Raw genomic sequence first — 11,410 nt, 5'->3', positions numbered from 1 at the left:
AAGAAAGAAAGAAAGAAAGAAAGAAAGAAAGAAAGAAAGAAAGAAAGAAAGAAAGAAAACAAGTAATAAAACGTCAATTTTTTTTTCTCTTGGTTGACTTCTAGTTTCATAGAGTAGTTGTGGTCAGAAAAGATGCATGGTATGACTCCAATCTTGAATTTGTGAGTCTTGTTTTGTGGCCTAATATGTGATCTTTGATGTTCAGAATGTTCCATATTCACTTTAAAAAAATGTTTATGCTCCTGTTTTAAAATCAAGTGTTCTGGGCCACCTGGGTGACTCAGTTGGTTAAGTGTCTGACTTGATTTTGGCTCAGATCATGATTTCACAGTCATGAGACTGAGCACCACATCAATATTTATCTATCAATAATCAATATCATTTATCAATAATTGCCTTAAATGTAAATGGACTAAACACTCCAGTCAAAAGCCATAGGATGAGAGAGTGGATTAAAAAAAAACAACAAATTAAAAAAGACTCATCAACATGGTGGCTGCAAGAGACTAATTTTAGTTCTAAAGCCTCCCACAGATTAAAAGTGAGGGAATGGAGAAATATGCATTGTGCAAATGAATGTCAAAAAAGTTGTGTAGAAATACTTTGACCAGACAAAATAGACTTTAAAACAAAGAAGGACAGTATATAATAATAAAGAGGATAATCCATCAAGAAGATATAACAGTTATAAATATTTATGCACACAACATAAGAGCACCAAAATACATAAAACAACTAATGATAAAGATAAAGGAACTAATCTGTAAGAATACAATAATGGTAGGGAGGGGCGCCTGGGTGGCTCAGTCATTAATCATCTGCCTTCAGCTCAGGTCATGATCCCAGCATCCTGGGATCGAGCCCCACATCGTGCTCCCTGCACCGTGGGAAGCCTGCTTCTCCCTCTTCCATTCCCCCTGCTTGTGTTCCCTCTCTCACTGTGTCTCTTTCTGTCAAATAAATAAAATCTTTAAAAAAAAAAACAATAATGGTAGGGGACATTAACAGCCTATGTACATCAATGGGCAGATATCCAAAAAAAGAATCAACAAGGATAGAGTGGCTTTGGAGAGCACACTAGAACAAATGGATTAAACATCTATTCAGAACATTTGATTTTATTATTTAAAAAAAAATATTTATTTATTTATTTTAGAGATAGTGTGTGAGCAGGAGGAGGGGTACAGGGAAAGGGAGAAAGAATCTCCACTAGACTCCCTGCTGACCACAGAGCATGATGTAGGCCTCAATCTCATGACTGTGAAATCATGAGTCAGACACTTAACCAACTGAGTCACCCAGGTGCCCCAGAACACTTGATTTTAAAACAGGAGAATACACATTCTTTTTAAGTGAATATGGAACATTCTCCATCATGGATCACATATTAGGCTACAAAACAAGACTCACAAAATTCAAGAAGATTGGAGTCATACCATGCATCTTTTCTGACCACAACTCTATGAAACTAGAAGTCAACTAAGAGGAAAAAAAATCTGGAAAAATCACAAATACTTCAAAGTTAAATAACACGCTACTGAACAATGAATGGGTCAAACAGGAGACAAAAGAAGTAGTCAAAAATACATGGAAACAAATTAAAATGAAAACACAATGGTCCAAAACCTTCCAGAGGCAACAAAAGCAGTTGTAAGAGGGAAGCCTGTAGCAATACAGGACTACCTCAAGAAACAAGACAAATCTCAAACAACTAATCCTTATACATAAAAGATCTAGAAAAAGAAGAAAATGAAACTAAAACCAGCAGAAGGGATGAAATGATAAAGATTAGAGGAAAAATAAATGATATAGAAACCAAAACTAAAACAAAACAAAACAACAGCAACAACAAAACAATAGAACAGATCAATGAAACCTGGACCTGGTTTCATGAAAAAAAATCAATAAATTGACAATCCTCTAGTCAGATTTATTAAGAAAAAAGAGAAATGACTCAAATAAATAAAATCACTAATGAAAGAGGAGAAATAAAAACAATACCACTAATATACAATTAATTATAAGAAACTATTATGAAAATCATATGCCAACAAATAGGACAACCAGATGAAATGGATAAATTCCTAGGAACATATAAACTACCAAACTGAAACAGGAAGAAATAGAAAACTTGAACAGACTGATAGCAAAGAAATTGAATCAATAATAAAAACAAAAAAAACTTCCAACAAAGAAAAGTCCAGGACCAGACGACTTCACAATGAATTCTACCAAATTTTTACAGAAGAATTAATACCTATTCTTCTCAAACATCTCAAAAAATAGCAAAGGAAGGAAAACTTCCAAATTCATTTGATGAGGTTAGGATTATATTGATACCCAAACTGGATAAAGACACCATTTAAAAAAGAAATATAGGCCAATATTGCTGATGAATATAGAGGCAAATATCCTCAATAAAATACTAGCAAACCAAATTCAACAATATATTTTTTAAAAATTGTTCACCATGATCAAGCGGGATTTATTCCTGGGATGGAAGGGTAGTTCAACATTTGCAAATCAACTAATGTGATACATCACATCAGTAAGAGACACAGATAAACATTTGACAAAATACAACATCGATTCATGATAAAAACCCTGAACAAAGTAGGTTTGGAGGGAGCATACCTCAACGCAATAAAGACAATATATGGAAAAACCCACAGCTCACATCATCTGCAATGGGGAAAAACTGAGAGATTTTCCTCTAAGGTCAGGAAGAAAACAAGGATGTCCACTCTCGCAACTTTTATTCAGCATAATACTGGAAGTCCTGGCTACAGGGATCATACAACACAAAGGAATAAAAGGCATCCAAATCAGTAAGAAAGAAGTAAAACTTTCATTATTTGAAGATGACATAATACTGTATATAGTAAACCCAAAAAACTCCACCAAATACTGCTACATCTGATAAAAGAAGTCAGTAAAGATACAGGACAAAAAAATTAATGTACAGAAATCTGTTGCATTCCTGTATCCCAATAATGAAGAATCAGGGAGAGAAATTAAGAAAACAATTCTATTTACAATTACACACAAAACAATAAGATATCTAGGAATAAACTTAACTAAAGAGGTGAAAGAACTATACTCTAGAAACTACAAAATGCTGATGAAAGAAATTGAAGATGACAGAAAGGGAAAGGCATTCCATGCTCATGTATCAGAAGAACAAATATTGTTAAAATATCTATACTACCCAAAGCAATCTACACAATGTAATCCTTATCAAAATACCAACAGTATTTTTTCACAGAGCTAGAACAAACAATTCTAAAATTTGTGTGTAACCACAAAATATCCTAATTAGCCAAAGTGACCTTTAAAAGAAAAGCAAAGCTGGAGGCATCACAATTCCAGACTTCAAGTTTTATTACAAAGTTGTAGTAATAAAAAAACTATGGTACTGTCACAAAAACAGACAATGGAACAGAATAGAAAACCCAGAAATGAACCCATGACTATATGGCCAAGTAATCTTCAACAGAACAGGAAACAGTATCCCATGGGAAAAGTACAATCTCTTCAATAAATAGTGTTGGGAAAACTGGACAGGGACATGCAAAAGAAAGGAATTGGACCACTTTCTCACACCATACAACATTATAAATTCAAAATGGATTAAATACCTAAATATGAGACCTGAATCCTAAAAGAAAACATAGGCAGGAATCTCTCTGTCATCAGTGGTAGCCACTTTTTTCAAGGTATGTCTCCTGAGACAAGGGAAACAAAAGTAAAAATAAACTATTGGAATTATATCAAAATAAAAACTTCTGCACAGTGAGGGAAACAATCAACAAAACTAAAAGACAATCTACTGTATTGGAGAAGATATTTGAAAATGACATATCCCATAAAGGGTGTGTATCCAAAATATATCAAGAATTTATAAAATTCAACATCCCCATAACAAATAATCTAATTAAAAAAATGGGTAGAAACCAAGAATAGACATTTCTCCAAAGAAGACATCCAGATGGCCAACAGAGAAATGAAAATATGCTCAATATCACTGATCATCAGGGAAATGCAATCAAAACTACAGTGAGATATCACCTCAGAATGTCAGAATGTCTAAAAACAGTAAGAAACATGCACTGGCCAGGATGTGGCAAAAGGGAACCCTTGTGCACTGTTGGTGAGAATGCAAACTGCAGCAGGCACTGTGGAAAACAGTATGGAGGCTCCTTAAAAAGTTAAAAATAAAAGTACCCTATGATCCGGCAATTGCACTATTGGATATTCACCCCAAGAATAGAAAAGCACTAATCCAAAGGGATACATGCACCCCTATGTTTATGGCAGCATTGTTTACCATAGCCAAGAAATGGAAGCAGCCCAAATGTCCATCAATTGATGAATGTACAAGGAAGATGTGGTATAGATAGATAGAGACAGGTAGATACAGATATAGATACAGATATATGGTACATAGATATGATATAGGGTATATATATATTATATATATAAATATATATTTATATAATATTCCATTATATCTATAACTATTCAGTCATAAAAAATAACTAATTCTTGCCATTTGCGATGACTTGGTTGGAGCTAGACAGTATAATGGTAAGCAAAATAAGTCAGTCAGAGAAAGACAAATACCACAGATTTCACTCATGTTAATTTGAGAAACATAAAAAAGGAGCAAAGAGAAAAGGAGGGAATGTCAAACTAAGAAACTGACTTAATTATAGAGAACAAACTGATGGTTACCAGAGGGGAGGTGGGTGTGGGGATGGATGAAATAGGTGATGGGGATAAAGAGTGCACTTGTCATGATGAGCACTGAGTAATGTATGGAATTGTTGAATCACTATATTGTATACCTGAAACTAATATAACACTGTATGTTAACTAACTGGAATTAAAATAAAAACTTGAAAAAAAATAGAGTCCATTTTGTCTGATATAAGTATTGCTCTCCCAGCTTTTTTTGATGTCCATTTGCATGATAAATGTTTCTTATCCCCTCACTTTCAATTTGCAGGTGTTTTAGGTCTGAAATGAATCTCCTGTAGGCAGCATATAGATGGGTCTTGTTTTATTTATTTATTTATTTATTTATTTATTTATTTATTTATTTATTTATATTTTGGGGCGGTTTATTCACATTGACCCTATGTCTTTTGATTGGAGCATTTAGCCCATTTGCATTCAAAGTCATTATGGATAAATATGTATTTATTGACATTTTGATACTTGTTTTGTGGTTCTTTTTGTAGCTTTTCTCTGATGTTTCTTGTCTTTGTTTCTTTCATGGTTTGCTGTTTTTATTTAGTGATATGCTTGGATTCTTTTCTCTATCTTTTTTGCATATTTATTAGTGGTTTTTTATTTGTTTTTACCATTAAGTTTGTATGTACTATCTTATGTATATAGCATTCTTTATAAGTTGATGGTTGCTTAAGTTCAAACCCATGCTTACTCCTCTCCCCCACACCCCACATTTTTGATATATGGTGTCATATTTTACATTATTTTATTTTGTGAATCCCTTGTCTGATTTTTACAGAAGTATTTTTTTATGTTTTAAGATTTTATTTATTTGTCAGAGAGAGAGAGAGAGAGGGCAAGCACAAGCAGGGGAAGTGGCAGGCAGTGGGAGAAGCAGGCTTCCCACTGAGCAAGAAGCCCAATAGGGGACTTGATCCCAGGACCCTGGGATTATGACCTGAGCCAAAGGCAGATGCTTAACCAACTGAGCCACCCAGCCATCCCAGAAGTATTTATTTTTTATTGCCTTTGTATTTCCCTCTTTTTACTCTTACTTATGGTCTTTCCTTTCTTCTCAAAGAATCCCCTTTAATATTTCTTGTACAACTTGTTAGTGGTCATGAACTCCTTTAGTTTTTGTTTGAGAAAAGATTTGTCTTTCCTTTTATTATGAAAGACAGCCTTACTGGATAGAGTAGTTTTGGCCGTAGATTTTTCCCTTTCAGCACTTTGAATATATCATGCCACTCTCCTCTGGCTTGCAAAGTTTCTGTTGAAAAATCCTCTGAAAGTCTTATGGGGTTTTCCTCGTATGTAACTATCTTCTTTCTTCATGCTGATTTAAAATTTTTTCTTTATCATTTTTTGTCATTTTGATTACTATATGTGTTGGTGTGGACCTCCTTTGGTTGATTTTGTTGGGGTATCTCTGTGCCTCCTGGATTTGGGTATCTCTTTCCTTCCCCAGACTAGGGAAATTTTCAGCTATTATTTCTTCAATAAATGTTCTGCCCCTTTTCCTTTTCTTCTCCTTCTGGCATCTCTACAATGTGAATGTTATTATGCTTGATGGATCACTGAGTTACCTAAGTCTATTATCATTTTGCATAATTCTTTTTCCTCTTATTAGTTCATCTTGATTACTTTCCATTACTCTGTCTTGTAGGACACTAATTTGTTCCTCTGCTTCTTCTAGCCTGCTATTTATTCCATCAAGGGTATTCTTAATTTCCCTTATTGTGTTCTTCATCTCTGATTTTTTTTATCTCTGTGTTAAAGGTATCACTGATGTCCACCATTTCCTTTTCAAGTTCAGTCAGTATTTTTATGATCATTATTTTAAATTCTCTATGAGGCATGTTACTTAATTCCATTTTGCTTTGGTCTCTTTCTGTGGTTTTGTCCTGTTCTTTAGTTTGTGACATATTCTTCTGTCTTCTCAGTTTGCTTAACTCTCTGTTCCTATTTCTGTGTATTAGGAAAGTCTACTATGTCTCTTGCTCTTGAGTAGTGGATGGGTCGTGTTCTTTTAACTTGATGGTGCTGGTCCTCTTCTACAGGGGACATGGACCTGCCACTAATACTGAGGTCAGCTTTGGCCACTCTGCACAGGGAGTGTGGGCATGGGGTGCAGTTTTAACAAGGTGCATGCATCCTCCATGCGAGATCAGGAAACAGCGTTGTCAAGGTTTGCCCAGTCTTCTGGGGAAAGTGATCTGCAGCACCAGGACTGAGGCAGGTCTGGCTGGACAGGGCTGGGTGCTGTAAAAGCAAGTTAGGTAGTGATTGCAGATGGTACACTGGTTCCTGTAAATGGCTGTGTTTTTATGATGAGGGACAGGGGAGGGAAATGGCTCCTGACATCTCCTTTGTTCCTAGAGAAGTCCTCCAGGTAATTCTGAGATTAGTAACTAATCCTCCCATAAGCCCCAGCTGCCTTTCAAACTGTTTCTTCCAAGTATCTCTGCAGTCTGTTTGCTGTGCTATCTCTTTAAGGGCAGGGGCTCAGCTTCCTATTGCCCTCTGGGATCTCTTAGAGCTGGGCCTACTGATTTTAATGTTCCAAGCTTTAAGTCCTGCTAGTTATATGCACTCATGAAATTCAGCCCCTCTGATTTTCAAAGACAAATGCTATGGGCATTTCTCTTCCCTGTGTAGGCTCCCTGATATACTTTAATATTTCTGGCCCTTCTCCATACCCACGACTCCATTCTTCCAGTGGTTAGAGCCATGGGGCTTAGGTTTCCACCAAGTTGTCACCCTTCCTACACTCTTAAGTGTGACCTCTTAAAGTGACATTTAGTTGTGGAGGTTGTGTAGCCAGTCTTTGAATTCTTTTCTGGGTTGTTTACTCTGCTGCAATGTTGTCTAGTTCTACCTGTGGGGTGAGGTGAGTTTAGGATCCTTCTATTCTGCAGTTTTCCCCAGAAGTCCTCCAGAATTTCTTTTATCTTTTCGTTCAATGTAGAATGTGAAATTTAATTTGTCTTACTTAAGTATGAACATGATAAAAATAATTATCTTATTTAAATATGTGTGTAAGTTTTTAAAAAAATCAAAGCAGTTCTCATTATCTTTTATTCAATTCAATTAAAATAAAAATCAATAAATGTAATGGTATCCATTTATATTTTTTTAAATTTTATTTTATTATGTTATGTTAGTCACCATACAGTCCATCATTAGTTTTTGATGTAGTGTTCCATGATTCATTGTTTGCATATAAACATCAGTGTGTATATACTTGTGTTGGTGGTGGATGTCATTGTAAAACTTCTTTGAAATAACCAATTCATATAACTAACAATAAGATGAGCTTGCCATGTGGACACTGAAATTTAATTGAAGAAATAAGAGTACTAGCAAGTTGTATCAGCATTATGAGAATGTTTTTTTATCTTAAGGTCATAGTAGTATTATTCCTAAATTTCTCCTGCTATACATTCTTCTTTTCTGACCTTCACCTTTCCTTCCTTAATTATTTCCTCCTTTGCTTCCTTCTATTCTTTTTCTTTATTTATTTTAAATGATCTAAAATCTTTGTGAACCTATTCAAGATAGAAGAGGGGGAAATAAAACTACTATTTTTAGTTGAAATTATAAGTTTAATTTCATTTAAAAATTTAACCAAACTTATATTTTCAGATTTCCATCTACTCCTGTTCTTCCTCCTCAATATGATATCACTGTGTAAAAATACTGTGGCCTTCTTTTGGAGAAAGAGTGTCACCTAGTCTAATTCTTCTTCCTAAGTATACATTGAGTGTTGACTATGCAAGTGAGGTTGGTGGACCATTACTTCAGATTACCCTGCAGGTGCCCAGTGATAAAGTCTGTGAATTCCTTCTCAAGTCTATCAGGACCAAATGGCCTCCAGGTTCTACTAACCCTTTCCATCTTGACTCTACTGATGAGAGAAGACCTACTGAGATTTTTTTTTCTGTGACTTCCATGTGTCCCTCTACCTAGGCCATCATTTCAGTAACCTTCCATTGTGGAGCCACCACAACACTATCATGGGGACTCTGGTAAACTATTCAGTCTGTGTTTTTAATTTGCACTCATGCATGCATGGTCAAACTTCTAAGACCCAGGTATGCCATAAGGGATCTGGCAATGGCTTGGCAGAGTCAAAATTATATTCTCCCTCTGCTTACACACTTTACACATTGCACTGCTGATTTTACTTCAATAGTATTGATCTTTGGGGTGTATGTGGGGCATGAGAACAGCATTTAGTTAATCTTTTTTTCAGAATACTAAAGAGAAAGTGAAGTGGAATGAACTTTGTCTCTGACATTACCCCATCTTTACTGGGACTTTGAAAATGTTTTTGAGATTGTGTGTGTGTGTGTGTGTGTGTGTGTGTTTTGGTTTGCCCCTGTTACTTTTTTTAATATATTCTCCTTCTAATTTGAATTTCTTTAATGGATAGCTGTATTTTTTGAAAGGGGGGTATTGGAAATGACTGATCCTCACTCCACAAGGACTATTATCATATTGGGACAAAGTACTGACAGGGAAGAATATCAAACAAAATGATTATGAAGCTATGCCACACTTCTGATTAAAGTTCCATTATCATTGTAGAAAAACAGGCAAACTAAAACATTATGCTTTACATTTGGTACGGTTTAAGTTATGAGAGGAACAAAATATGGCACATACAATTACATGTTTTTTTTTTCCTAAACAATCGTGGACTAAGCATCATTTTCTCACACCTACAACACAATTAATAGTGATGTTCATGTCAATGATAGTTTGGCACTAAAAGAATCCAAAAAGCTTTCTTATTTCTTAAGCAATATCAAATTATATGCTTTTTAATTTTATGGTGGATTAGTAAATATTTAGAAATAAATTGAATCTTAGAGATTCAAATAAAATGTTTAATAAATTTAACCATAGTTATGGAGTGTGTGTGTGGGAGGGGGTTAGAGATAGTGGTTATTTCTCTTCTTTTTCAAGATTAATGATGGAAGACAAGCTAACTACTTTTTTTTCTGGTATTTTGCAATAAGGAGGGATGCTAGAACAAGGATTTATTCCACCAATGAAGCAATGGGTTAAACTCAAGAATTGGAAACAAGCTATTCTGTAAACAGAATTTCCCACATAGTTTTAACCCCAGAAAGCTAAATCACATGTTGATTTTTTTTGGATACTAATGCTTAGAACTATTTCCCCCTTTTTGGTAATTCTGTTTTGTGTCTGCTATGTTGTTCCCACACAGCTTGAATATTCACTTAGTAAGGTCAATAGAATGTAACCAATGTGACCACAGAAGCAAGGTTGTGTTAGGAATGTTTTATAGTGTTGTAGGTTTTTCTTGCTACTATGTGTTTTCTAGGTCAATGCTGTAAGCTTTTATTATTTTATTTATTCAATGGAAAGAATGTGCCAAAAATCATCACATCTAGTCTAACGAGTCATTTGTTAACCTAATGGTTTAGCTATTTGAGAATGCTCCCACTCACATATCTTAAATTAAGTGAATAAAAGCCATTCATTTAGTTATTCTTTTTGAGATGAACTCTTATTATGGGGAAGAGAGAAACAAACATTAGGGAACTGTATGGCAAAGCAGAAAATGAGGCATTCACAGATTTGTGAGGAGGAGGGAAAGAAAAAAAATTATAAGAATACAGGAAATTATTTTCTGTGGACTAAAAGGGATATGGGAGTAAAAAAAAAAAAAAAAAGGTTGTGGTAGCCAAGGTTTCAAGTTCAGTACATGAACTGCACTTTAAAACAATGAGAATTCACGACTTTAAACTTTTACTACAAATATAATTCCAAGTATATATGTCAAGTTGATATAAAATAGTTGGTAAGAAAAACCTAGTTGAATCTCTTGGCAACTAATCAACATTACATATTAAAAATAAAAATAAAAACGAAAACTTCAGATTATCTGAAATCTGAAAAAAAGGTCAAACTTTAGCTGGCTACTTGGACCCTGTTTACTTTCCTCTACTATGAATTTAACCAACTGAATTATATCCAATAATTTAATCTTCTAAAACTTCTATAGTGAAGTGAATTATCTGGGTGTATATTAAGAACATATTAGCAACCTATCTGTTCTGCTATTATAATGTGTTTCCACAATAGCCCACTTTGAATGAATTTAATTTTCTGGATATCATAATATTTATTCATGAGCATCCATCATGATAAGCATTTCACTAAGAACATTATCACTAATATCAACAATATCTTTTTTAAGAAAGATTTTATTTATTTATTTGAGAGAGAAAGAGAAAAAGTACATAAGCAGGGTGAGTGGCAAGCAGAGGGAGAGGGAGAAGCAGGCTATCCACTGAGCAGGGAGCCTGACGAGGGGCTTGATCCCAGGACCCCAGGATCATGACCTGCACCAAAGGCAGACTCTTAACTGACTGAGCCACCCAGGCACCCCATTAATGTCAACAATATCTTTTTTTTAAAGATTTTATTTAAGATTTTTAAGATTTTATTTATTTAACAGAGAGACAGCACAAGTGGGGGGAGGCAGTAAGCAGAGGGAGAGGCAGGCTCCCTGCTGAGCAGGGAGCCCGATACCGAACTCAATCCCAGGAAGCTGGGATCATGACCTGAGCCAAAGGCGGACAGATGCTTAACAACAGAGCCATCAGACACCCTTAATGTCAACAATATCTTGAGGTGAATT

Source organism: Callorhinus ursinus, unplaced genomic scaffold (assembly GCF_003265705.2).
Source record: "Callorhinus ursinus isolate GAN/ISIS: 27379988/994484 unplaced genomic scaffold, GSC_fseal_2.0 scaffold62, whole genome shotgun sequence".
NCBI classification, from domain to species: domain Eukaryota; kingdom Metazoa; phylum Chordata; class Mammalia; order Carnivora; family Otariidae; genus Callorhinus; species Callorhinus ursinus.
This window is presented reverse-complemented; position numbering follows the sequence as displayed.